The sequence below is a fragment of the Diabrotica virgifera genome, chromosome 1 (assembly GCF_917563875.1).
Source record: "Diabrotica virgifera virgifera chromosome 1, PGI_DIABVI_V3a".
Classification (NCBI taxonomy): domain Eukaryota; kingdom Metazoa; phylum Arthropoda; class Insecta; order Coleoptera; family Chrysomelidae; genus Diabrotica; species Diabrotica virgifera.
This window is the reverse complement of record NC_065443.1, coordinates 274554944-274580434: the sequence shown is the minus strand read 5'-3', so window position 1 is coordinate 274580434 and position 25491 is coordinate 274554944. Positions and strand designations below refer to the sequence as shown.

Genomic DNA, 25491 nt, shown 5'->3' with positions numbered 1-25491 from the left:
GCATATAGAAATATATATAAAAGAAAGTAGGAAAATGTAACTTGTCTTTCACAAACAGTACAAAAAACTTTCTGTGCCCAAGCAAACCCCCCTCCACCCCAGAGGAAAATTCTAGGTGCGCCACTGGTTAAGAACCCATTTTTAAATTTACCTATTTTAATTGGGAAATACGCCACAATTTAACTTGAAAAATTGATTTTATTGACGTTTCGAGTTCAACCTCGGACGTCGTTATCAAAATACAAAATATTAATAGTTAATTACATAAATGCCACAAAGAAATAGCTTCAGAACAGTTGTTAATTTTAATTTGTATTTTTAGTAAAATTAATTCTCGTAAAGAACGTTAATTTCTTCAGTGGCTTGCTGAAATTGAAAATTAAGAAAACTTGCTTTTGATCTATATTATTTTTACTTTTGTTTTGTTAAATTAATAAAAAAAATTGGTTTACGAGACTTTCTATAATATGTGAGTACAACCCATTTTATATTTATACATGTTGGCATTCATTCTTCCTCGAAATAAGTCGAATTGATGTAGGTGAGGGCGACGTTCATACGCGTGCAACCACGTCACAATAGAAGACGCGTGTAACGGCGGGTTAACAAGTGAATCAACTATTCTCCTTCGCCGTCCTACTATCTTGTAATTTAGATCAAATTCCTTAAATTCTAATCGTATGACTGCTCTTGAACCTCGTATTCGGACCAATATTCACCTTTTTACTTATAATAAACAAACCTCTCTCTTCAAAATCTCAGTGGCTTAATCCCAATAAAAATAGTATATAACGTTCAAGGTAATTCATGAAACAAATTAAACACAATATACCCACAGGTGAACAGCTCTTTGAATAACACCACAAGTAGACGAGATCAATTAATGATTAACCGTTTAGGAATCAGTCATACTGCTCTCATACACTAATTTTTGTTCAGTAAAGATTCACCACCCTTTTGCAACAACTGATTCACTTCATTGACAGTAAAACACTTCCTATTTGACTGTCCATGTTTCCAAAATGAAAGAAGAATACATGGCATTTCAGACTGCCTCAAATCCATCCTGACGGATAAAAATTTAAATGTGTTAAATTATTTAAGTTATATAAAATTGTATTATACTATTTTTTAATGTAATCATATTAAAACTATTGTAGGTATAGGCCTCTTCATCAGTCATTTGTTTCGAGCTTCTGTCATGTGTCGTAGAATATTAAGATATCTACGTCATACGTCTTTGCTTTGTACCATTGGTAAAACCAATAACGTATGACGTATATATATTAATATCAGAAACACATGACAGAAGCTCGAAACAAATGACAATCGATGAAAAGTCCTATTTGCCATCCTACTATCACTGATAACCCTGCGTGTTTGTTCGTGGAATAGTGTTTTAAATAAAAAAAAAATATCGAGGTGTTAAAACTGGTTTTTATTAAAATATTCTATAAGAAAATAACAAATTTTAGGTTGTTCAAAAATAAAAAAAAAAATTGGCGCGTGTAGGATTCGAACCTACGACCACCATGAGCCAAATTGAGTATGGTGCTCTTACCACTGAGCTAACGCGCCAAGTCGTGGGTAAATTTTTATAAGTAAATGGAGTATGGTATTTACTAATCGTCCAGTCAATAAAGAGTATTGTCACTAAAAATTTCATTTGTATGATGTCTTCACAGCTTTGTTTTTATATTTTTAAAATCAGAAATCATTTTATTGGACCAATTAAATACTTATGTTGTAATCGATACACACACAATCGATACATTTAAACTACGGTTTTATACAAATATATTGATAATATATTATTGTAAGCTATTGACTTGTTACAAAATTCAACAACTATTGGAAACGATCCTATATATCCACTATTATTATTTTTTTTATTAACTACTAAATATCAATATAATACTTATAGTCTGGGGCACATTATCGGAGAACATGCCATTTTTGGGAAAAGTTATTTACCAGCAATTTTATTGCTAAAATCGAATCTTATGATTGCATATATTTATAATATAGGTATGTAAAGTCCGCAGATAGTGTGCTACTTTTTTATAACCAAGATGGCGCCCGAAAGTCATGTTTTTTCAATTTCTGCTCTATAACTCCAAAGATTTTAACTTTATACCAAAAACACTTAAATAAAAATTCACCGTAATTCAATTCTGCATAGAGGCGTGTTTTTCCCGATTTACTTCAACAAAAATTTTCCCCGGAAAATGCCGGTTTTTCCAATAAAATCTTTAATTTTTAACTAAAATTTTAGATAGGTAATTGTTTATCAATAGCTAAATAACTTTAGTAGCATAAAAGCTCTTTTTGTATAGATTATACCCACATAACAATGATGTTCGAATCATGTTCTAAGCATATCCTACCAACATTCGTCGAAGTATATCCTTTTAAGTATATTCGTAGTACTAGCATAGCATGTACCATAAAAAACATTCTAAATTTCATGTTCTTTGCATGTGCTTCAAAGAATATTCTTGCACCGAATATACTGAGCAAATTCGTGTACGTAGTATCTCGGAATGTTCGTAAAAGTTTATTCTTAGAATATACCTTAATCGAATATTCTTAGTGTATGCGTAAGTATATGCTTAACACATACTTGTATATACTTTTAAAATATCTTAAAAAGAATATAGGTACTGTATGTACCTATAGGAAGAAGAATAATGTTAGCCTATAGATTATCAACTTCGCGTTAAGAATAATTAATAAAGTTTAGGTATTTTGGTAGGTACTACTGAACACTGAACTATCTAATTCATTTTTTTAAACCGCTTTAATTGTATGGTAAAGAAGTTTAAAACTTAATTCTATTGAAGAAAAATGAGAAATTCTCGTTTCGTTTTCAATACCATTTTGATTTGAGTTTATACCATGAGTATTTTTACCTATAATTTTCGGGAATCCGGAAACGGCCATTCATTGTCATTCTGACCCTTGCATTGCATATTTTATACCTGCACAAAGGAAGGGCAAAATATGAAAATAGTTTCCAGTTCATAGATGAGGGGGTGGGGTTCCAGTTCCAGTACAGTAAAGTTAGGGATTTATGTCTACGCTGTTAGGACAAAGTGGAGACGAAGTATTTCTAGCTACAAGGACTAAAACATTTTTAAGAACATAAAAAGCAGCTTGAAAATATTAAATTCATATTGGTACTTCAATATTTCCTAAATACCTACTAAGTAAAAGTATGTATAATGTATATAGATACCTATAAATTTTAGTAATTTACATATATATTATATATATTTCGCTATTATATAATATATAAGCTTTTATTTTGGTGTGCGCATAATAACTAAATAAATTACTTATATTTTATACATACCTATTTACCCATATAATATTTATTATACATAGGTACCTATATAACTAACTAAAGTTTATATATTTTATACTTACTTTTTACGTAATATTGTAGAATGTAATAACTACATTCTCATATGCAATTAGAATATATAAATATAATATATTAGTAGAACCTAGGATGAGATTGGGTGATGTTGAAAACATACTTCTGAGATATATAGCACATCCTAGGAATATTCTTCCCATATACTAAAAATATGTGCGATAGTACATTCTAAGTATATAAATAGAAGGTATATAGCACTTCCTCGGAATATTCTTCCCATATACTAAAAATATGTGCGACAGTACATTCTAAGTAGGTATATAACTAGAAGGTATATAGCACTTCCTTGGAATATCCTTCCCATATACTAAAAATATGTGCGATAGTACATTCTAAGTATATAAATAGAAGGTTTATAGCACCTCCTTAGAACCTTCTAAAAAGTATGTTTTTGGTATATACTGAAAAGAAGTGCGGTAGTACATTCTAAGTATATACATAGAACGTTTAAATACTGTAATGTAGTATATACTCAGTATCTGCTCTGCACATTCGCAATGGTAATTACGCATATTCTCAGTATATACTTTTTCTGAAAAGTATGTTCTATGATTCTACTAAGAACATGAAATTGTTATGTGGGTAATTGTTCCAGAAAACGATGGAAATTGAATGAACAGTTTAGCAACAATTGAATTGTTATTTAAAAATTTACGGTCGCTATAATAACCAAAATAATTATGTTACATAGGAATAACTATGATTTTTGTATAAAAATACACTGTACCTATCTAATGTACTTTAAAAAATTGAAATTGGAGTATTTAAGCGACCTCAGGAATATTTTAAAATCATAAACAATGTTTTATCTTATAAACAAATAGAATATCTCGGGAAATATTAGATTAAATTAAATCACGAAAACGGTATGGGAAAATAAGCGGTAGGACGCTTCTTTTAAAAGCAAAAACGTTAAATTGTGATGAGTGGTTCCTGAGATACAACCGGTCAAATTTGACCGGCATTTACGGCAAAGATATGAACAATAGGATCATAATTTTTAAACCATCACCTTTGCATCACACATAAGTATTGCGGAGGAAGCTAACGCAACCTGGGCAAAAACGCCCAGGAATTAAAGAAAAAAGCCAAGATTTTTGCGAGTAAATAGTAAAATAATATATATGGTCGTCTTAGTAGTATAACTTAAAAACTCCAAAATTGACGTTTTTGAGATTACTACTTCATAAAATGTATTTTATTTTCCTCCATATTGCGTAAAAATTTGATAACTCACTTTAAACGGGTTAAATATTTATTTATGATTGACGAAAGTTGATCAAACTCAAACGCCCCTAATATTCAGTGCTAAAACTTGACAAGGTGAGTTATCAAGCTATTGTTTAATCGAAATAATCGTTAATGTTGTTTGAGCGGTTTCCTAGAAATTACCGTGTTTCCATATTTTCTCGCTACCCTGTAGAATTAGTTTTCTCGTTCCCCATTCTCCGAATATTTTATCTTCGAATTATAATAATCAACTACTCTGTCCTGATTTGTTTTTTTAACGTATTTTATCATGAAAAGAGATCGGAAAATGTACACTGTACACGTCTACCAACCACGGACCCTCCTTTGCAGTCTACCCGTCAACAGACGGGGTTTGCCTGGCGATGGCGAAATTCCACAATATAAAGAGCCGGCGACCCTCTGCAAAAAATAACACTATTAGCACCAATAAAAGGAGGGCATCGTAAACTGCGACTTTATTACAATTCTAATGATTACCCGGCCGAGTTTATTGTTGAATTTTTCATTCTCTGCTCGTTGTGGTGGTCTCAAATTAAAAAGGAGGGCTAATAAAAGATTTTTTGTATTTTTTGGGTACAAAGGAAAATGCAAACAGCGTTTTCTCTATGGTCGTTCGCAGCTATTCTTGCATGCAATATCGGGATCATTTGTATGGAGAGTTGACTGGAGATACAGTAAACGTTGATCAGTATTTTAAATTGGTTTTTTCGGAAAAGCAAGAGTGTATATTATTTCACAATATTTACATATTATTAGACCAGAATACACGAGAGTATAAATAAGATTATACATATTAAATTAGTATAATTGTAAATAATACTATGGTTCTGAATGGTACTATGGTCCTATGAGAGAAAAATCCTCGGAAAAATCTTTGAACTTTTTCACGACCCTAATAACAACCAATACGAATAAGAACAAAATGCTGAGGTCAAAAGATGGAGTGACAACCTTCGATAGAGGTATCAATCCACCAATGAACAAGCTGAATGGCTTAAAAAGAGGAAGAAGAAAAAGAAGAAAAACAATAGCAAACATAACTTAAGGCGAATTATCAAAAGTATATAGGTAAAAGCGAGAAAAAAATAGTGGAGGAAAGGCAGGCGGCTTGAGATTGAATTGTTTATTCCAGAATCTTCAACTAGCTTGTCTTCTCTGGGGTTGTTCGCAGTGAGGGTTTAACCTAACTTCGGGCTCTGCACTCAAAAAAATTTAGTTCGTAATATTGGTTAACAGTGATTATTGAATAGTATTTCGTTGTAACAACAATTTATTTGGTTGTTTCAACGAACTTTTAGACACTGACGAATGTATTTGGTTATTGTCACAATGATTAAATAATAATTGTGAAAATAACTAGACTACATTAATCAATAACACTCAATTTATTCAGCCAATAACTTAGTTTCGTATATTTAATAAATATTGTTAATTGTGACAGCAACTCACTTTCTTGATTTCCTACATGACAAGCAATTACCTTGGTTTATCGTGACAACGTACAGATTCCATTAAAACAATGTACAAGTGTTGTTAATATAGAGTAATATATGATTATTGTATAGATGTAAACTGATTGTTGTGACAACAAATGCATTAATCAATCTACTACTGCGTTTAATACCCACAATCAATGCGTCATTTTGACAATAATCGTAGTTGTTGAGACAATAAATGTTTTGCTTGATCATTTGAAATGTGTTTAAAAAAATTTAAAAAGAATTCTTTGTTAAACAATGCTGTTACCTCTACCGAAGTAGTAGAGTGGTAGGTTCATTTCGTTTCCAAGTGTAGTCCGTAGTAGAAGGAAGTTTTCGTGTGTCCCTTATCGTGAAATATTTTGAAAATTTAAGCGCAGAATAAAATATTACAGTATTATCGAGGGTCTGAAGTCCCTGAGATCTTCTATAATGGTTATTTTAATAAGTCACAGGGGTGAAAAATAGAAAATTTAGTAAAATATAAAGGAAAAGATTCCTCTCATTGGCTGTATACCATAATAAAAACTTACTAATGAAGTAAAAACCTCACATGTAGGTAGGTGGTATATAATTTATTAAAATTTTTTTTCTAAAAATGATCCAAGATGGATAAAATCACAAACGTTTTCGGACCAATCAGTCCATCATCAGGTGGTAGAAACTTCAGATCCAAAGTAGTTGGAACTAGCTACATATTTAGGTCAAAAGACCTTAATGTAATAATAATTATGCCATTTAGGCTACAAAAATGTCGACAATAAGTCGATGTCACAAGAAATTAAATTGCAACGGTATTACAAAGTGGTCTTCATCTTGGCCTCCAAGATGAAGACCACTTTGTAATACCGTTGCAATTTAATTTCTTGTGACATCGACTTATTGTCGACATTTTTGTAGCCTAAATGGCATAATTATTATTACATTAAGGTCTTTTGACCTAAATATGTAGCTAGTTCCAACTACTTTGGGTCTGAAGTTTCTACCACCTGATGATGGACTGATTGGTCCGAAAACGTTTGTGATTTTATCCATCTTGGATCATTTTTAGAAAAAATTTTTTAATAAATTATATACCACCTACCTACATGTGAGGTTTTTACTTCATTAGTAAGAAAATTTAGTATTTTCAATTGATTTTTAATTTCAAATATACCATTCAAAAGAAACTTTTTGTTTATTCTAAGGGAATTTCTGCCCTCGGTAATAATGTAATCTTTTATTCTGCTTTTAAATTTTTCAAAAATACTTATCAGTTTTCTCAGGATTCCAAAAAAAATTAAATGCGTTTAAAAAGAATTCGATCGAAATTTTGCTCCTGCGCTCTCAAAAAGGATTAAAGTGTTATATGTACATTTTTGGAATCAGTATTTCAAACGCTTTTAAATGAGCTTCACATGACGTACTTTCCCATTTAAAAAAATCAAAGTTACGCCTGTCACCTGAAGAGGGATCGTGTAAAGTTCGAAACATTGATGTTATAATATACTTTGATTATTTCAAAAATCGACCTGTCCGAGCGTTTTGCTTATGTGCTAAAAATAAATAAGTTAATAAGGGGGTGGGGGGAGTGTAACACTTATTCCAGTGCACTGTATAAGTGAAATCATATGAGAAATCACACAGTGTAAAGTCCATTAGGTTAAGGACAAAAAAGGGGGATTTTGAAAATTATTATTAATCAATTAATATCATACATTGAGCTAATGCATTCAGTAATTATTAATATAAAATACGTTCATAGTAGGAATGAACGAAACTGATTGTAAGCATGAATAGAATTGCTTGTAAGAAAAACCGTATTTATTGTGGGAGTAAACGGAATTAATTGTAACAATAAACGGAGATAATTGTAGAAATAAACGAAATACGTTAGGAGAAATAACACTGTTATTGACACAACGAATAGTCTTCGTCGGTCAATTAACGACGTTGTTGTTTCAATAAATAGTGTTCGTTGACTCAGTGAACAGAGTTCGTAATATCAATAACTAGTGTTCGTTGACTCAGTGAACAGAGTTCGTAATACCAATAAAATGATATGGTATACCTAATGAATGTTCATCCATTCAATAAACGTAATACATTGGCTAAACTAACGAAAATAATGAATTGATGAACATCGCTTTGTTGTTCCAATAAAACCAAGAATTGGACAAATTTTAAGTATTGCGTTTGTTGTCTGAATTAACATTTTTATTGATATTACGTACCTTTTTCGTTGAGTGTGGGCGCTGGAGGTTTAGGGACCCCCTTGATTTCTATTCGTTGTTAGTTTTTTAACAAGAAAACACATGCATTAACTATAAAGATTCATTGTAAAATGCATAAAGTAATTTTTTTTAAACAAACAAGAAGAATAGCTAACGTAAAAAATAATCCAAAAAATACTTATAAAAACATAAATAAAAACAGAAAATTCCTCAAAACAACACATGACAAGCAAAAAACATATTCTAAAAAATACATAAAGACAAAAATTAGATCACTCTTTTTCTTGACTTAGCATCCGCAAACTGCCATATAATATTATCACAATTCAGTTTCTCCAGTTCTTCATTCTCTATATACAATAGTGATAATGCATCTAGACTTTCTTGACCCAAATTTGACCTTAAATATATTTTTATTCTTTTTAAAGCCGAAAAACACCGCTCACCTGACGCGTCAAATAAATTTGCAGTAAAGTTGAAATATTGGGAAAAGTTGCCTTTACATCCTGGACGACATCAAATTTTTCATAAATTGTATATTTATTCAAATTTTGGCATAACGTTACAAAATGGGTAATTTCATTATGCAAGTTTTCTTTGGTTTCATCAACATCGTTTTTATGTTTCTCGCATAAAGTATTAATAATTGACGTCTTGACTACTTACTTCTTTATCTAGAATAAAAAACATCTAAAAGATGATGTTACATCCTAGTAGAATTCAATTCGCGATTCTGAAAACAGCGACTAATTTTCTAGACTCTAGATTTTCTACGGCAGCGCTTATTTTTGTCGCCGCGACTACAACTCGCTAGTGGAGTGCTAGCCTTAAGGCTCGTTTTCATGCTACGTCTTATTGTACGTTTGTGTGATAGGATGTGTCCTATCACACAAAACGTACAATAAGACGTAGACGTAACGTGAAAACAGCAAAACGTACGTCTTGTCAAATCGAAAAAATTAAATCCGCTTATTCAAAACGTACGTTTTGTCGTAAGTTTTGTATGACACACAAAACGTAGAATAAGACGTAGCGTGAAAACGACCCTTTAGAGGCCACTGTATGATGACAAATTGCAATTTTTGTAATTGCTTTACTTTTGAATGTTTGAAAGAGTGTGAACCTATTGTTTGGTTATTGGCATTTTAGAGAATAATCTATTCTTTATCTATAAATTAGATTTATGTATGTATATCTATTTTTGTCTTTCGTTGAACTATTTTAAAAGAACTTATTTTAAAGCCGAAAAGTGAGATAAATTATTATTTAGGACCCATAATTCAAAATGAAATTATTAGAAACTTAAAAAACTCCGTTTATGCGATTATTTTGGATACAATCGAGACATGGCTAAATCTGACAACTTTCTATAGTTTTTGGAAAAGGGCCCCGCCACAAATACTGAAACGGGGCTAGGCTACTCCACTGTGTATAGGCGTGAAGAGATGTAGCAATAGAATATAGGCTTTTGCAGTGTATTGGCTTATCTGCGTATGAGATTTTTTTCGGAGAATATGTAGATTATGTATTTAGCGCCTTTATTTTTTTTATAATTAGAAGGAACGGGCCCCTGGGCGCCCGCCCCAAGCGCCTAGTGGATAAACCGGCACTGGGTTGTTGGTGTATTTTCTGGATTTGTTGAATGGACTGTATTATTTGGAGTTTCTTTTAGTACGTAAAAGATGAAAGTGACACGATACAAACTTTTATTTCTTTACGCACTAGGTATAGGTAACAGGAACAGGTATGGGTGACAATATCGCATATATTATGTTGTTACACTAGTTTTAAGTTTTCGCAATCGCTGTGATAAATTATGGTTCTTCAAGTTAATATTTAAGATTCAGAGAGCGAGGAGATTTTTCGGTGAGACTTTTCTAATGACAGGCTTTTTTCTAATTACCTACATCTTCGTCTAATTTACTTACCGTTGCACGTCATCCGCGTAATAGCCTGTGACGTCACAGTAATATAATTCGTCACAATAATAATAATGACGTCACAATAATAATAATGTAATTCCAGTGTACCAGGCAAAATGATTCTAAAAAGAACACACCTACTTAATCACGTCATGATACCAACATGAACTATTTAGGCGGTAGGTGTGTTCTTTTTTAGAATCATTTTGCCTAGTATACTGCAATTACAACCACTAGACATATTTTATTATATACGCGTAGAAATAATATTTGAAGATTTCTATTAATGGTAACCTAAAGAAATATACAATAATACGTTTCATATAATTTGTATAAATAGATTATAAAGCGTTTTTATGAAGCACATTTGCTCGGAATACACTGTAACTGTAATCGAACGAATGTGACATTTTAGAATAAATTAATTACATTTATTTGACACTTGCGGTGATGACACTTCATATTTGTTTATATTCTTTACTGTAAGTATTTGTTTTATTATATTTACTGTTTTTATTATTTACTTTAACGTAAGATGATAACTTAATTCTTGTTTTCTATTTCTAAAGTTTTTATTTATTTACATTGAACATTAATTTGTTTTGTTGTATAATCCATGTTTACAATAATTATGTGATCTATTTGATTTAAAATGGATTCATGATTTTTTTTATATTTTGGCAACTCTGTCAACTTAGACCTCTGGCGTAGATAATGACGTGTAACGGTAAGTAAATTAGACGGACTCTAAAAAACATGAAGACAGATTTCATTTCACAAATAATTTGAAATTTACAAGGTTGGAAACAAAATAAGTTTTCAACCAGATAGACCGTACGAAAAACCTGATCAGCAAAATATTTTGTCAATTTTTATGATTCTTTTGGGGGGTATTATTAAGGGGAAGCCCGGAGATATGAGTGCCAAACATTTTTGCATCTTTTTGTGCTCCCAAAATTTATATTCTCAACAAAATTAAGCTTTTTCGTATGATTTTTAATACATTCTTTCACGTTTTTTTGCTCTAAATTTTAAAGAACCGCTTGGATTGACATGAAATTTGGCACAGACATAGCTTACATGTCAAAGAAAAAGAGTGATATTGTGTCGATATGTGCGTTTGCCCTGGGGGTGAAAAAATATATGTCCAAAATAAGTCCGGAAATGGATAAACTGACTAATTTTAAGTAACTTTTGTTCTATAGAGCTTTTTGGCCAAGTCAACACTTTTCGAGTTATTTGCGAGTGAATATATTTATTTTTCAATAAAATAACTAGGTACATTTTTAGACGGTTTTTCGCAAATAACTCAAAAATAAGTATTTTGTCGAAAAAAATGTTCTTAGCAAAAATATAGCCTGTAGATAAGTAAAAAAAAAATGGTGTACGCGTTAGGTCTCTGGACTTCGTATAGAACCAGAGTTGTAGCCAATGAAAAATAGATTCATATTCACCACATTGCAAATAGAATATTTCGAAGTGAAATTTCCAAAAAATTAAGCACTTTTTGGAGAAAACCCATTGTAACGTTTTTAAAGTGTTTAAAAAAAGCTTTATTTCTGTTTTTATAAAAAGTCTCTAGCATTAAATTTAAGCAGGTTACGCTCAAAATAGAGTTGGTCATTTTTGTTTTGGCAAAAAAAAAATCGGGAAGACCACCCCCTAATTAGCCACTTAAATGAAAATAATCGATACTGCTCCAAAAATTATTTGACTTATGTTGTGTTTATATGATTTCTAAGTTTCATCGATTCAAAGTGCTCATTTTTGAAAAAATTTGGTTTTAAAGTAAAGTTATAAAAAATTTTAAATTTGAAAAATATGCTTTTTTTCAAAATAACTTAAAAATTGTTAGAGATACCAAAAATCTCGAAAAACAAAAAAAGTCGGTATTGCTTTTCTGAATATCATGTATTTTTTTGTTTTTCTGTTAGACAAAAATTGATTAAGATTTGGTGTTCATACATTCGTGATCAGTAACTCGTTCAACCTCTTTTAACTACAGCCCTTTCAAACATAAGGACTTTGAACCGATAAAACTTACAGATCATATAAACAATACATACACAAGTCAAGAAACTTGTGAAGTCGTAACGATTAAGTACATTTAAGATACTAATTAGGGGATGATTTTCCCGATTTTTTTACCAAAAAAAGGGACTAACTTTATTTTCAGCGTAACTTGTTTACTTTTGATGCTAGAATTTTTTTTATAAAACAAAAATGAAGCTTTTTAAACACTTCAAATAAGTTGTAATGAGTTTTCCCCGAAATGTGCTTCATTTTTGGTTATTTCAAGTTAAAATATTCCATTTGGAATTTGACGAATATGAACCTATTTTTAATTAGCTATAACTCTTCTTCTACTAGGTATAGAGACGTGATATATACACCATTTTGTTTTAATTTTTTACAGGCCATATTTTTGCTAAGAACGTTTTTTCGACAAAATACTTACTATTTGAGTTATTTGCGAAAAACCGTCTAAAAGCGTGGTTATTTTGTTGAAAAAATGAACATATTCATTGGCAAATAACTCGAAAAGTATTGACTTAGTGAAAAAACTCTATAGAACAAAAGTTACTTAAAATTAGTTAGTTTATCCATTTCCGGACTTAATTAAACAAATATTTTTTCACCCTCAAAAGGGGGTGAAAACCACCCCCGAGGCAAAAGCACATATCGGCACGATATATCACTTTTTTTCTTTGACTTGTTAGCTCTGTGTATGCCAAATTTCATGTCAATCCAAGCGATTCTTTAAAATTTAGAGGTTTTGCAATATTTTACCGTTAAAGAACGGACTATTTTAGATGTCGAATCTCTCACGATTGGACTACTAATACTCTGGAAATGTATTATATTTTTGCAAAATTTTGGAATGTGTTTAATTCGTAAAACAAATCAATATTTGTTTTTTATAGGTATTCGAAATAAAACCTGATATATAATTATTAAAAATTCAGCATTGCACTCTTTCTGTTTATTACTTAATTATTACTCAATAATGTAACCAAATTTGCGACTTTACAGAAAAAAGAAACAAAAATATTCACTGTGTTAGGAAGGAGAAATAATAGGTTTGTTCTAGCAAACAGCCAAACTAGTCAGAAACCGTCAGCAAACAGTTGGTCAGTGGGAGATCATAATACAGTCCACGATACAGTCACCCACCAGTGCTATCCCCTCTACTCACGCTGGTCCACTATTCGCTGATTGTTTCAAACCGTTTGAAACTGATGCTAGAACAAACCTATTAATACCTGTATTATACGTGGCTTGATATTAAAACACTTTACTATGGCTCGTTAGCTCAGTTGGTTAGAGCATCACACTACAAATTCTGACGTGAAGGTCGTGGGTTCAAATCCCACATGAGCCCGACCTCTTTTTTTTGTAAATATTTTTTTCTGTAAAGTGATTAACATATTTATTTTATTCTACAATTCTTGAGTTTTCAAAAATTAGAAATGGTCATTATTAAAATAATTGTTAAAGGAAAATATTATTTTTTATTATTTAGAATAATATATTGTAATAAAACTTTTAAGAAAACAATTAACCTTTAGATTAATAATAATAAATTAAAATAAGTTGGCGCATGTAGGATTCGAACCTACGACCTCCATGAGCTAATATGAGAATGGTGCTCTTACCAACTGAGCTAACGCGCCATTTCAGAACTCTGTTACATAGTAGGAATATAATTTAGTATCTACAATTTTTGAATAGTCTAGCAGTCTAGCCAATGGATATATTTATATTCATATTTATTTGATATCGTAAAAAGTTCTAGTTTTGTGGTGCCTAATACGTTTATTTTTCTATTTTTAAAATCAGAAATCATTTTGTTAATAGCAATTCAAGGCTGGTATTTTTACAGCTGAAATTTATTTAAACTATTTTTTTTTATAATAATAAATAAAAGTAATTTAACAAATATTTTGGTACACATGTATGGACTAGTGACTAAACTATATTGCCTGTAAACCCCAAATTATTACGCGCCAAACAGGAACAGGAAGCAACAGGAATTTTTCTTAATTGAAAAATTAGAGAAGTTGTTTATTTCATTTTCAAAGTTAAATAAACTGGTATAGGTATTTGATTACATCTTAATCATTAAAAGAAGCAACTATAAAATTGTAATATAGCCGTTTAAATTTAATTAATATCCTCTTAAATGTGGTAGTAACTCTGTAAAACTACTATACGAAGCTTTCAAAAATTAGATTTTTTGAGACGTATCATTTGAACAAAATTTTTGAATTTCTTTTTGAATGAAACAATATTTTGGTACAATGTTTGAAAAGAAATTTGTGCAAGATATGTGTAGGTCAAATTGTATTAGTAAGACACTTTTAAATAAATAACAAAATTCATGTAAGTCTCACTTATTTTAAACACTGTACCTACCTAGTTATGCGCATAAAAAAGTTTTAATCCATAAATCAATAAAAATTATGTTAAATTATATTAATAATCCAAGTATATAGCAATTTTCCGACCTGCAACCAATTTTGTCTTAATGGGACGTTAAATTTAAGGACAAAATTGGTTCACAATAAGCCTTAACCAAGGACAACGTCTGTTTTTCCTATGGATCAACGTTGCTGCTAATAAGTCATATAATCTGATGACCAACCGACATCGGGAATAACGACGTCAATTATTAGGATAAGGTTTGACGTTAAGCTGACGTCGCTCTTAACCTATCTGTACTATAAGTGCAATTAAGTGGCATACATCAACGACTACTCCACGTCGGGAATTACAACGTATTTTTTAGGATAGATGCCAACGTTCACAGGACGTTGGTGTTTTATCGAGTATGGTAGACGTATTTTTCAGGAAGACGACAACGACAATCCAACGTTGAGAATACCAACGTTAATTATTAGGTTAAGGTTTAACGTTAAGCTGACGTCGGGTATAACCTCTATACTACAATGTAATTTACTGGAAGACATTTAACGACTGCTCAACGTCGGGGATTACAGAGTATTTATTAGTATCGAACCCAACGTTCAGGAGACGTCGGGTGTTTTCTCAGTAGGTGTATGGTAGATTGCTGCGTGTACTTGCGGGAAGGTGAGAACGACAGTACAACGTAGGTAATAATAACGTAATATTTAAGTAAAGTTGTATACGTTAACCTGACGTCAAAGTTTTTTTTATAAGATACCTATAATTTACTAAAAAACGTCGACGACTATCCAACGTCGTAAAGTAAATTTTCGACAATTGGTTGTTTAGTTTCCAACTACAAAACGACGTAAAAATTTGCTGATTAGGGCCTATCTGACTTGACTTGTATGACTATAATATGACAGATATTACATTGCATAACATAACCTTACTTTTTTACACTTGGTTTTTCTAGTTTTTCTATAAACAGTATATTAACAATAACAATTTATTGAATGAAAAACCTATATAGTTAAAAAAATATATAGTTGTTATTTGAGAAAAAGAATGTCTCAAAATGAAGGGGAAATGCATGGAAAAAAGAAATCAAAAGCTTTTAGACATTCAACATCCTTTTACAGACAAAAAGCTAAACTTTTGAAAATGGCACATACAGAACCTGAACAGCTAATTACTCAAAATAGGACTAAAGATTTTCATGAGGTAAACATATGCAACAAATAAAAATAACCAACTATAAGTAGATTAATAAATGCATTCATAAAACCCTTTGGTTTAAGCTGCCTGATGTACGTACACAAGCATCTACCACCAGATTAAGGCGTGTTCACGACGACGACCGGTCGTCGGGAGTCTGTCGTCAAGACCAGGTTGTTTGTACTTACTTTAGGACGTATTAGGTATACCAATAGGTAAATTCGAGGTGTGCAACGTAAAAATAGGTTATACTAAAGGTCGGCAGGGGGTGTCCTTGTCCAAATCAGTTAAAATGTAGTGCAATTTAGGTCGCGAGTCAAATCCGCCATTAATGAAAGATCGCCATGGTTCAGCCATTTTTTGAAACATAATGTTTGGTAATTTTTTTGCTAGGTTTTAATGAATATTTGATTTTAATTAACGAATTTTGTTTATATATAAATCAAGAATAATTTTGTATGGGTCTAGACATAATAATATGTTTTTTTAATTACGATGGTTATTTATATTTTTACCGTTTTGTTTTCAGTTTCAGTTTTGCTTTCAGTTTTTAGCAATTTTTATACCTAGTTTAACAGTACACTTCCTTGCGTTTGTAAATTTTCGACCGCATTATGCAATGTGGCAGATGATTAATAAAATAATTATAAAAGTCATTTAGGTTATATTCTGAATAGAGTAGGAACCTACTTAAATAAGTATCAACAGGCCGTCATGCATCTTAGTTTCTGATGATTTAATATCCTCCAAGATTATTAACCTATTTGGTAAAAATTAAGTGTGTCGGCCGTACTTCTGTGGTAGAGAATATTATACTATTACTTTACAAGACCAAAGTCCTAAAAAACCAACGTAATTTGACGATAAAATATCTCGAGCTGAGAAGTCGAGAGAGGGACGTGGAGCCAACCCGTATTTCTATTCCCCACTTGGGTGCAAATAGCGGTTTTCTGACCGTCGTCGCAACGTCGCGTATTAACGTTGGGGCATTTAATCCAACGTTAAGACGTCGTAATATTACGTCCAATTGCTTCTTGGGCGTAGAGTGTAGAGTGCGCCAATGCCTCTAAGAACGGTGACTCGCGCCTTATAAATTAAAAATTATAGAACCTGTAGATTTAATTTTAGATAAATATTTAGATATGGTTTTCTGTGCAAAATTTTCTGAATTTCTCACTGGTTGGGTTGGTTTTTTTCGAAAATTTATATTTTCATAGGTATTTTGAGAACAAATTTTATCGTTAATTTGGTTAATGAAAAATTAAGCACCCTCTTTTGGATTAGAACTTATTGATATGTTGTTTATTATACATTTCTTAATGAAATAATTATGAACAGTTCTATCTTGGATTTTTTTCCGAAATAAAAACTAGATTTACTCAACTAATACAAAAAAAAACTCCTGGTGATTTTTTTAATTTGCATAGCCCGGCTAGCTCAGTCGGTAGAGCATGAGACTCTTAATCTCAGGGTCGTGGGTTCGAGCCCCACGTTGGGCGGCTACGTTTTTATTATTTGGGGATATACCTATATCTAATAAGTATACAACAAATAAACGTAACACAACTACTCTACCAGTTTCACATTAGTTATATTGCTCCCTAAAATTATAGCAAAAAAAAGAAACAGCTCTTTATAATCCCGTTTCTCGAATCCATGTAGGATGTGTTTATTCTAATCAATTGGGCTAGGCGAATACCTGTGGAATCATGGACGTTAAATGTAGAGACAATGAGACGACTTAACGCCTTTGAAATGTGGACCTATAGAAAAATTATGAGGGTTTCCTGGGTAGATAGAGTTACAAACAATGAAGTACTGAGAAGAATAGGTAAAGAAAAGGAAGTTGAACTTACAATTAAAGAAAAGAAGCTACAGTATCTCGGACATGTGATGCGGGGCGAGAAGTATGGTATCCTACGACTCATAATGCAGGGAAAGATAGATGGCAGAAGAAGCATTGGAAGAAGACGAATTTCATGGTTGAAGAACCTGAGAGAGTGGTTTGGATGCAGCTCGAAACAACTATTTAGAGCTACTGCCTCAAAAATTAAAATAGCTATGATGATTGCCAACCTCCGTAGCGGAGACGGCACCTGAAGAAGAAGAAGAAGAATACCTGTTATTATTCTTATTCGTTTATCGGAAAAGTTTACTTCGTCAGTACTTTTTCACAGCCTTCACAATTTAAACTACAACTACAGCGAATATAAGGAATGTACCAAAAACAACGATTATTATTTTATAATCTAGAAATAATATCCATAGTCCACAGTGCATGGTCATTTTTGGAAGGTGTTTACAAAAGTCTTAAAAATTGTTTTAACTGCTTCGTTTGAGCGAAAATCTTGAGGAGTTTCTGAAAAATTTCAGAGGTCAGATTGGAAGCGATTCCGCGTCTCGCGTCATTAACATATTTACGTTGTCGGCCTAACGAAACGAGGCTGTAAATTTGTCGGACAAGAGATCGACAATATTTATTAATTAAATATAAGTATTTTCAATAGAAAATTAAAAGTTTTGTAACAATAAAACTACCGCGCTACAGTGACATCTTGAGGGTGTCGAACTCTACAATCGAGCCCTCTTTTTTGCCCGACAAAAATAATTTTGATTAAAATTAGAATTCTTATACTTTCGCAATACAGTGGAACCTAGATAACTCGGATTAATCGGGACCGCGGCCGATCCGGGTTATCGAAAATCCGGGTTAGCCGGAGAATATGGTAAAAATTAATAAAATACGGTATACTTACAGATAAACTCCGTTAGAATTGAAATAACATGAAATATATATAAATATGCACAGTACCTACACATCTAAATTACTAAACACACACAAATACAAACCTAAGCAAACGGAAGCGAACAATACAATACTGTATTCATACAGTCACAATCGGAACGATGTTTTGTTATTATGTATTAAGAACAGTGAAAACTAAGACCATTGATTAAAAAAGAATTTTTTAAATAGTCTTTCTTAAACAATGCTAACACAGTTTGAAATAAAAAATAAAGGAATACTACAGACAGGTGTAGTATTTAGATTACACAAATTCACATTATCTCTCAAATATTATATTACATACATACATTTTTATTGTTGAAATATTTATCTGATAATTAACTATTGTGATGGGAAATAAGCCACAATTAAATTGAAAAAATAATTTTATTAACATTTTGACGCCCAGAACGGGTGTCATTGTCAAAATACAAAATATGTACTGAAAATCAAAATGTTTATCTGATGAAAATCGGTCCGGGTTAGCCGGACTTCCGGTTTATCGGGGGCCGACTTATCGGGGTTCCACTGTAACTAAACCTAACCGAGCTAGAGCTACAGGTTTAGGCGTGGGGAGTGCGGAAACGCGTCCAACCTGCACTCTCAAATTTTTCAGAAAGTGGTAGACTCGCTCAAACGAAGCAGTTAAAACCATTTTTAAGACTTTTGTAATCGTCTTCCAAAAATGACGATGTACTGTGGACTATCAGACACGTCTGTCCTGTATGGATTTATTATTTTGACGTTCCACATTTTTTGTGTTCTAAAATGGCACCATAAGTAATAATATTTTATATTTTTATTTCTTTTCACAATTTATTTGGCGAAATCTCTAAATAATTAATAAAAATGATGTCGCCCAACGTGGGGCTCGAACCCACGACCCTGAGATTAAGAGTCTCATGCTCTACCGACTGAGCTAGCCGGGCTATGCAAATCAAATAAAAATACCTATCAGTTTTTTTAATAGTTTGAGACATCTCGCTAACAAATAATGGTGATATTAAAAAATTTATGTTTATATGGGATTAAAACATAATTAATTGATTTTAATGAAAATTACATTTTATACCTATTTGTTGTTTCAAAAAATCGTTTTGTGAATAACATCAAATATCATAAAAATGTAATTTTCATTACAATAAATTCTGGTTTAATCCCATATAAACATAATATTTTTAATAGCACGATTACTTTTTAGCGAGATGTCTCAAATTATTAAAGGGATGGGTACGTATTTTCGGCTGCAATGCTATTGAAATGGGGATTCATTTTTTTCGAATCCTCAGAAAACTAATAACTATTTTTGAAAAATTTAAACGCAGAATGAAAGATTACGTGATTGCCGAGGGCCGAAAGTCCCTGAAAACTTTTATAAGGATTATATTTTAATAAGTTACAGGGGTGAAAAACTAAGAGAAAATGTAGTGGTGATTTTTAATTTCAAATATCTCATTCAAAAGAAACTTTCTCTTTCGGCCCTCGATAATAATTTAGTCTTTAATTCTGCGTTTAAGTTTTTTAAAAACATTTATTAGTTTCTTCAGGATCCGAAAAAAATGGACACCATGTCCGTGGTGATATTTTCCAAATCGAACATTCGCTTATCTTTGTCATACAACGCACTGAGTCAAATAGAATATGATGACAAGAGAGTGACAGTTTTAAATATTTTAAATATTTGACATGGCATCGGGAATATTTTGAGTTGTTGGTTAAATAATATTGATTATTTCATTCATAGGATATTCTGACCAATACAAAGCTACAGAAATCTAAATTAAATCGATAATTTTTGATAATTTCCCGTCGTCAAGTATATTACGTCAGATGCCCTTCGTTGCTACGAAAAAATACATTCAGTGACATTAATGACAATTAATGTTTTAAAAATTATAAAAGTGATGACTTTCAACCGTGAAATATTTATAACAACTGCGTGTTTAATTGTAGTAATTTGTACTTACATAAATAAATTACAATACAATTTTGGTTTTGAACAGTTTTATTCATGAAATAATCAATTATATTCATGAAATTAAAACTGTCAAAGTGACACTCGAAAAAAATTCAATAATTTTAGAGCTCTTGTGCAATTACTACTGATAATGTTGGTTAAATAATAATTTGATAAATAATTAATTTAAGACGTGAACTTAATAAGAAGTTATTTATTGTTTGTTATTCATGGAAGATTCAAGCAGAGAATACATCAGGATTATATTCTGTGATCCAAGTATTTTGTTGTTAAAGATGTTCAAAATAATTTTAAGCGTTCCATAGTAACAATATATTATTAAAAAATCACTTTAACACTTTTCCTCTTTTCTCGATTGAGTATTAGTTTTTGTTGTACATATAAATTCTTACAATCACTGGATACATAGTTAGTGAAAAACTGTCACTTATTAACTGAATTAATAATTTGCAATTATACAAATAACAGTTATCCAAGAACATTCAAAATCCACCTCTTTAAAGTTAATGATGACATTGTCAAGCAAAATGACATTCTTGTAATGTTTACATATCCATGCCAGTGTGGCAGATGGCCTTAAAAAAACTGATAGGTATTTTTATTTGATTTGCATAGCCCGGCTAGCTCAGTCGGTAGAGCATGAGACTCTTAATCTCAGGGTCGTGGATTCGAGCCCCACATTGGGCGGCAATGTTTTTATTATTTGGAAATGCCAACTAAATTGTGAAAAGGAAAGAAAAAATATATTATAAAATATTGTTTTTACCCATTTTGGAAAATTAACAATTCTCATCATCATCATAATCAAGTGGCTGGACAATACGTTGTAGATCTTGGCCTGCTTGCAAAGAAGTCGCCACTCCTGTAGATTCCTGGCAACTTCCCTACTTCTTTTTACCCTTAGAATATTTAGGTTTCCTTCCACATCATCAATCCATTTTCTTCGCTGTCGTCTTCTACTTCTTGTGCCCTCTGGTTTTGAAAATGTTAATCTCTTCGTGTATTCGTGTTCTGACGTTCTAGCAATGTGTCCGGTTCATGTAAGTCTCTGAACTTAAACGAATTTTACACTACCTGGATCTGTGTAGAGCTGATATAGTTCAAAGTTGTATCTTTGACGCCAATTCCAATTTTCATTTCCTCCTCCTCCTCCTCAGTCGTTTCCTCATTGCTGAGTGTCGTGATTCCCTATAATACTAGCAACTATCTCTTTCCATCGGCTTCTGTCATGAGCTTCCCTCATGGATTCAGAGAATGTTTTTCCACTGGCTTTCTGTACTTGATCCGTCCATCGAGTAGGTGAGCGACCTCTACTTCTGTGCCCTTCAACGATTCCCGAAATTATAAGTCTCTCAAGATTATCATCACTTCTTCTTGCGATATGGCCGAAAATTTTTAAGACGGTGGAGAAGCAAATAGAGGAAAGTCGAGTCTGAATGTTAAGCTCTTGGAAGATTGAGTGTTTTGTTCTGTGTTCCGTCCATGAGATTCGAAACATTCTTCTCCAGCACCACATTTCAAAGGCGTCAATCTTTTTTCTCGTCGTCCGATTTCATTGTCCATGGGCACCATCCATGAGCACTCGACTGCTTGCCCGAAGACCGCTATCGCGTCGTTCGGGTCAACGGCAGTCTCGTGCGTGGAAGTATCACTTTCCGCACTAGTTAGGAAAATAACTATTTTGTACCCAGTACTTTAAAACCATCTGACATATCCTTTTCATACTTGGCAGCAAGTGTAGGTACTGCACCCTCTACTAAATTATGCTAACCAAACATTTTTTATTACTACCAGAGGCGTACGACGGTAAATGGTTGAATTCAGTGAAGTGAATGGTTTACCTTTCCCAAAATCTACAGCACTGGTAAAATTGTTATTTTTGTGCCATTTCTGGATTCTCCAATGCTTTTTATGCTAATAACATAGACAAAACATTCTTAAAGAAAAAATCATGAGTTTCAAGATATTTGAAGTTAAAAATGACAGTTATTTTGATTATATTATGTCCCTCATTTTTATCTTCAAATATATCTAAAACTAATGATTTTATCGTTAAGAATGAAGAATATATTATTGACATAGAAAGTATTGGGGAATCTAGTGTAACTAGACAGTTCCGTCAGTGGCGTAGAATTTGGAAACGGCCAACCATTTACTTTCCCCTGTCGTACGCCTCTGATATTAGCCAGAAACGATTATTTACTATAATTTAGTAGAGTCTATAGTACAAACACTTTCTGGCAAGTATGACAAAGGGATATGTCAAATAGTTTTAAAGTATTATGTATTTTAAATAATGTATTCTTTATTTAAAACTTTAAGAACTATTTGTACCTGGTACTTTTAAACTATTAGACACATCCTTATCGTACTATACCAAAAAGTATAAGGTACTGTACACCGTACACCCTAATAAATTATGTTAAACATTCGTTTCTGGCTCCTACCAGAGGCTTATGATACGGGATAGTGAATGGTTGACCCTTCCCAAATTCTTCGCCACTAACGGAACTGCTACTTTAGTATATTTTTTAGATTTTTCAATACTATTTATGTAACTAATATTCTCTTCATTCGTGTAAAATTATTAGTTTTAGAGATATTTGAAGTTTAAATATGAAGGGGTATAATACATTAAACAAAATAACTGTGCCGTTTGATTTTTAACTTCAGATATCTCAAAAACTAATGACTTTATCGTTACAAATTAAGAGCAAATTATTTGCATAGAATATAATATTGTAGAATCGAAAACTTGCCAAATGACTTTTCCCCGTCGTACGCCTCTGGTACTAGCCAGAAACATGTGTTTAACATAATTTAGCAGTGGCGGCTCTTGGCTTTAGGGACAGGGTCGGCAAGATTTTGTCTCCAAAGGCTTCAATTTCATAGAAGATCTTTGGTTTTTGTTTTTTTTTTTATTTTTTTTTGTTTTTTTTTGTTTTTTTCCTATAAATTTAGAAACTATACCTGTTTATAAATTAACTCTAGTCTATGTTGTTTCAAAGTAGCAAAATGGGTTATAATGTATGTAATTGTAAAATTTATTATTGTTTTGGAGGGATTTTAAAAGTTTTTTTCTATCGACATTTGAGACAAGTTTGACATTCTCTCCTGTTTCATGGTGTTTCGACAATACGTTTTGACTCTTTTGAGACAAGAGAAATCCCGTTCATTTGAGACAGAATCTGCCCACATTTGAGCACAATAATTTATTAATTTCGGGAACAGTTTGTTGTACCTAATGAATTGCAGTATATAAAATTATACATAGTCTGTAACTTATCCCACCTTCCGAAAATATTTGGATCAGAATATAAAACTGTTAATTCATTTTCTTATTTTATTTGATTAAAAAATGATGGATAATTTTTAATGAACTTGTCTAATAGATATTTTGAAAATTCTTTGGCGTAACTTTTAAATTTTGAATAGTCAAAAAGGTCAATGACTTATAACAGTGAGTAAATAATAGTTTTGCCTGGTGCAATTGTTTTAACTTTTGTCCGGAGACCATACAATTCACTGAACATCAAGACAGCCCCGTCATAAATTTGCCTTACCAATTTATTTTTGATATAAAAAAATTTAATCTATCCTTTAAATTAAAACACCAAAAATATATTCTGTCTTATGGCTTCTACTCACGTCTGAAAACCTAACAACCTCTCATAAATTGAGACGTAACGCGTATCGAAGAACAATTATTGATACTTGTGAATGACATGTTACCTCTATCAGTAGTTTCATCTACTTCTACCGAAAATAATCAAAATGTAACTACTAATTGATTCTTTCATTCTGTGCTGTTTTAGGTACGCCGGTATATTCTTCGAGTCAGAAATTAAATTAGAAAATTCCAGATCGTATTTGTTAAACAATTTTATTTGTTCTCTATAATTAACTTGATTTAACGAATGCTTCGATACATCCTGTCCCCTAAATGGTAATTCCTAACAACTTAAAAGAATTACAATATCAATAATAATATTAATAATTAAACGACGTAAAACTACTTAGGTACCCATTTCATAATTATCCCGGGCGCGCTAGCAAGGCAATACGTACGTGCCTTTCTGCCGTTTGCAGATCACCGCTCGGCCTCGGCAGAGGTACCCGCTGCCGTACTTGCCATTCAAATAAGTACGGAGAATGTATAATTGGTTGCCTATCGTCTAATATTTCATAGCTTCTTATTATATAGCAAATCCTCGATCTGGGGACGGCATGCCGTGCCGGGCTTTATAATAAGAATTCACACAATCGCAATCGGGTGCGGGTGCATGGCTATAGGATCATTAATTTGAAAAGTCTCTTACGCATAGCGCACAGGGATCACTTAACTAACGTATCGGGATCGAAGTCTTTTAAAAACAATGAATAAAATTTAGTCTGTATTATCTCACAGATCTTTTTCTTCTTGTAGTGCCTATCCGTTTCGGATGTTGGCGACCATCATGGCAATCTGCACTTTGCACACTGCTGCTCTGAAAAGATTTGTAGTGGTTGTGTTGAACCACGTTCGTAGATTTCTCAGCCAGGAAATCCTTCGCCTTCCTGGTCCTCGCTTTCCCTCTACTTTTCCCTGCAAGACCAGTTGCAGCAGTCTATATCTCTCACTGTTCCTCATGATGTGACCGAGGTATTCGATTTTGGCTGTTTTTATTTTGATTAACAGCTCTTTTCCTTTTTTCATTCTCAGCAAAACACCCTCATTAGTAATGTGGTCGGTATAAGATATCTTCAAGATTCGACGATAAAGCCACATCTCAAAAGCCTCAATTTTCTTGCAGG

General features: G+C 32.1%; 5 non-coding genes across 5 annotated transcripts; 3 read left to right on the top strand and 2 right to left on the bottom strand.

Moving 5' to 3' along the window:
* Window positions 1–1500: 1500 nt before the first annotated feature.
* Window positions 1501–1578, bottom strand: Trnal-caa (transfer RNA leucine (anticodon CAA)). Its single transcript has one exon. It is a non-coding gene; the product is annotated as a tRNA-Leu (tRNA).
* A 12030-nt stretch (window positions 1579–13608) lies between these two features.
* On the top strand, window positions 13609–13688 carry Trnac-aca (transfer RNA cysteine (anticodon ACA)). The gene is given in 2 exon segments: window positions 13609–13646; window positions 13653–13688. It is a non-coding gene; the product is annotated as a tRNA-Cys (tRNA).
* Window positions 13689–17357: 3669 nt separating this feature from the next.
* Trnak-cuu (transfer RNA lysine (anticodon CUU)) lies at window positions 17358–17430 on the top strand. Its single transcript has one exon. It is a non-coding gene; the product is annotated as a tRNA-Lys (tRNA).
* Window positions 17431–19575: 2145 nt separating this feature from the next.
* Window positions 19576–19648, bottom strand: Trnak-cuu (transfer RNA lysine (anticodon CUU)). Its single transcript has one exon. It is a non-coding gene; the product is annotated as a tRNA-Lys (tRNA).
* Window positions 19649–21311: 1663 nt separating this feature from the next.
* On the top strand, window positions 21312–21384 carry Trnak-cuu (transfer RNA lysine (anticodon CUU)). Its single transcript has one exon. It is a non-coding gene; the product is annotated as a tRNA-Lys (tRNA).
* Window positions 21385–25491: the final 4107 nt, after the last annotated feature.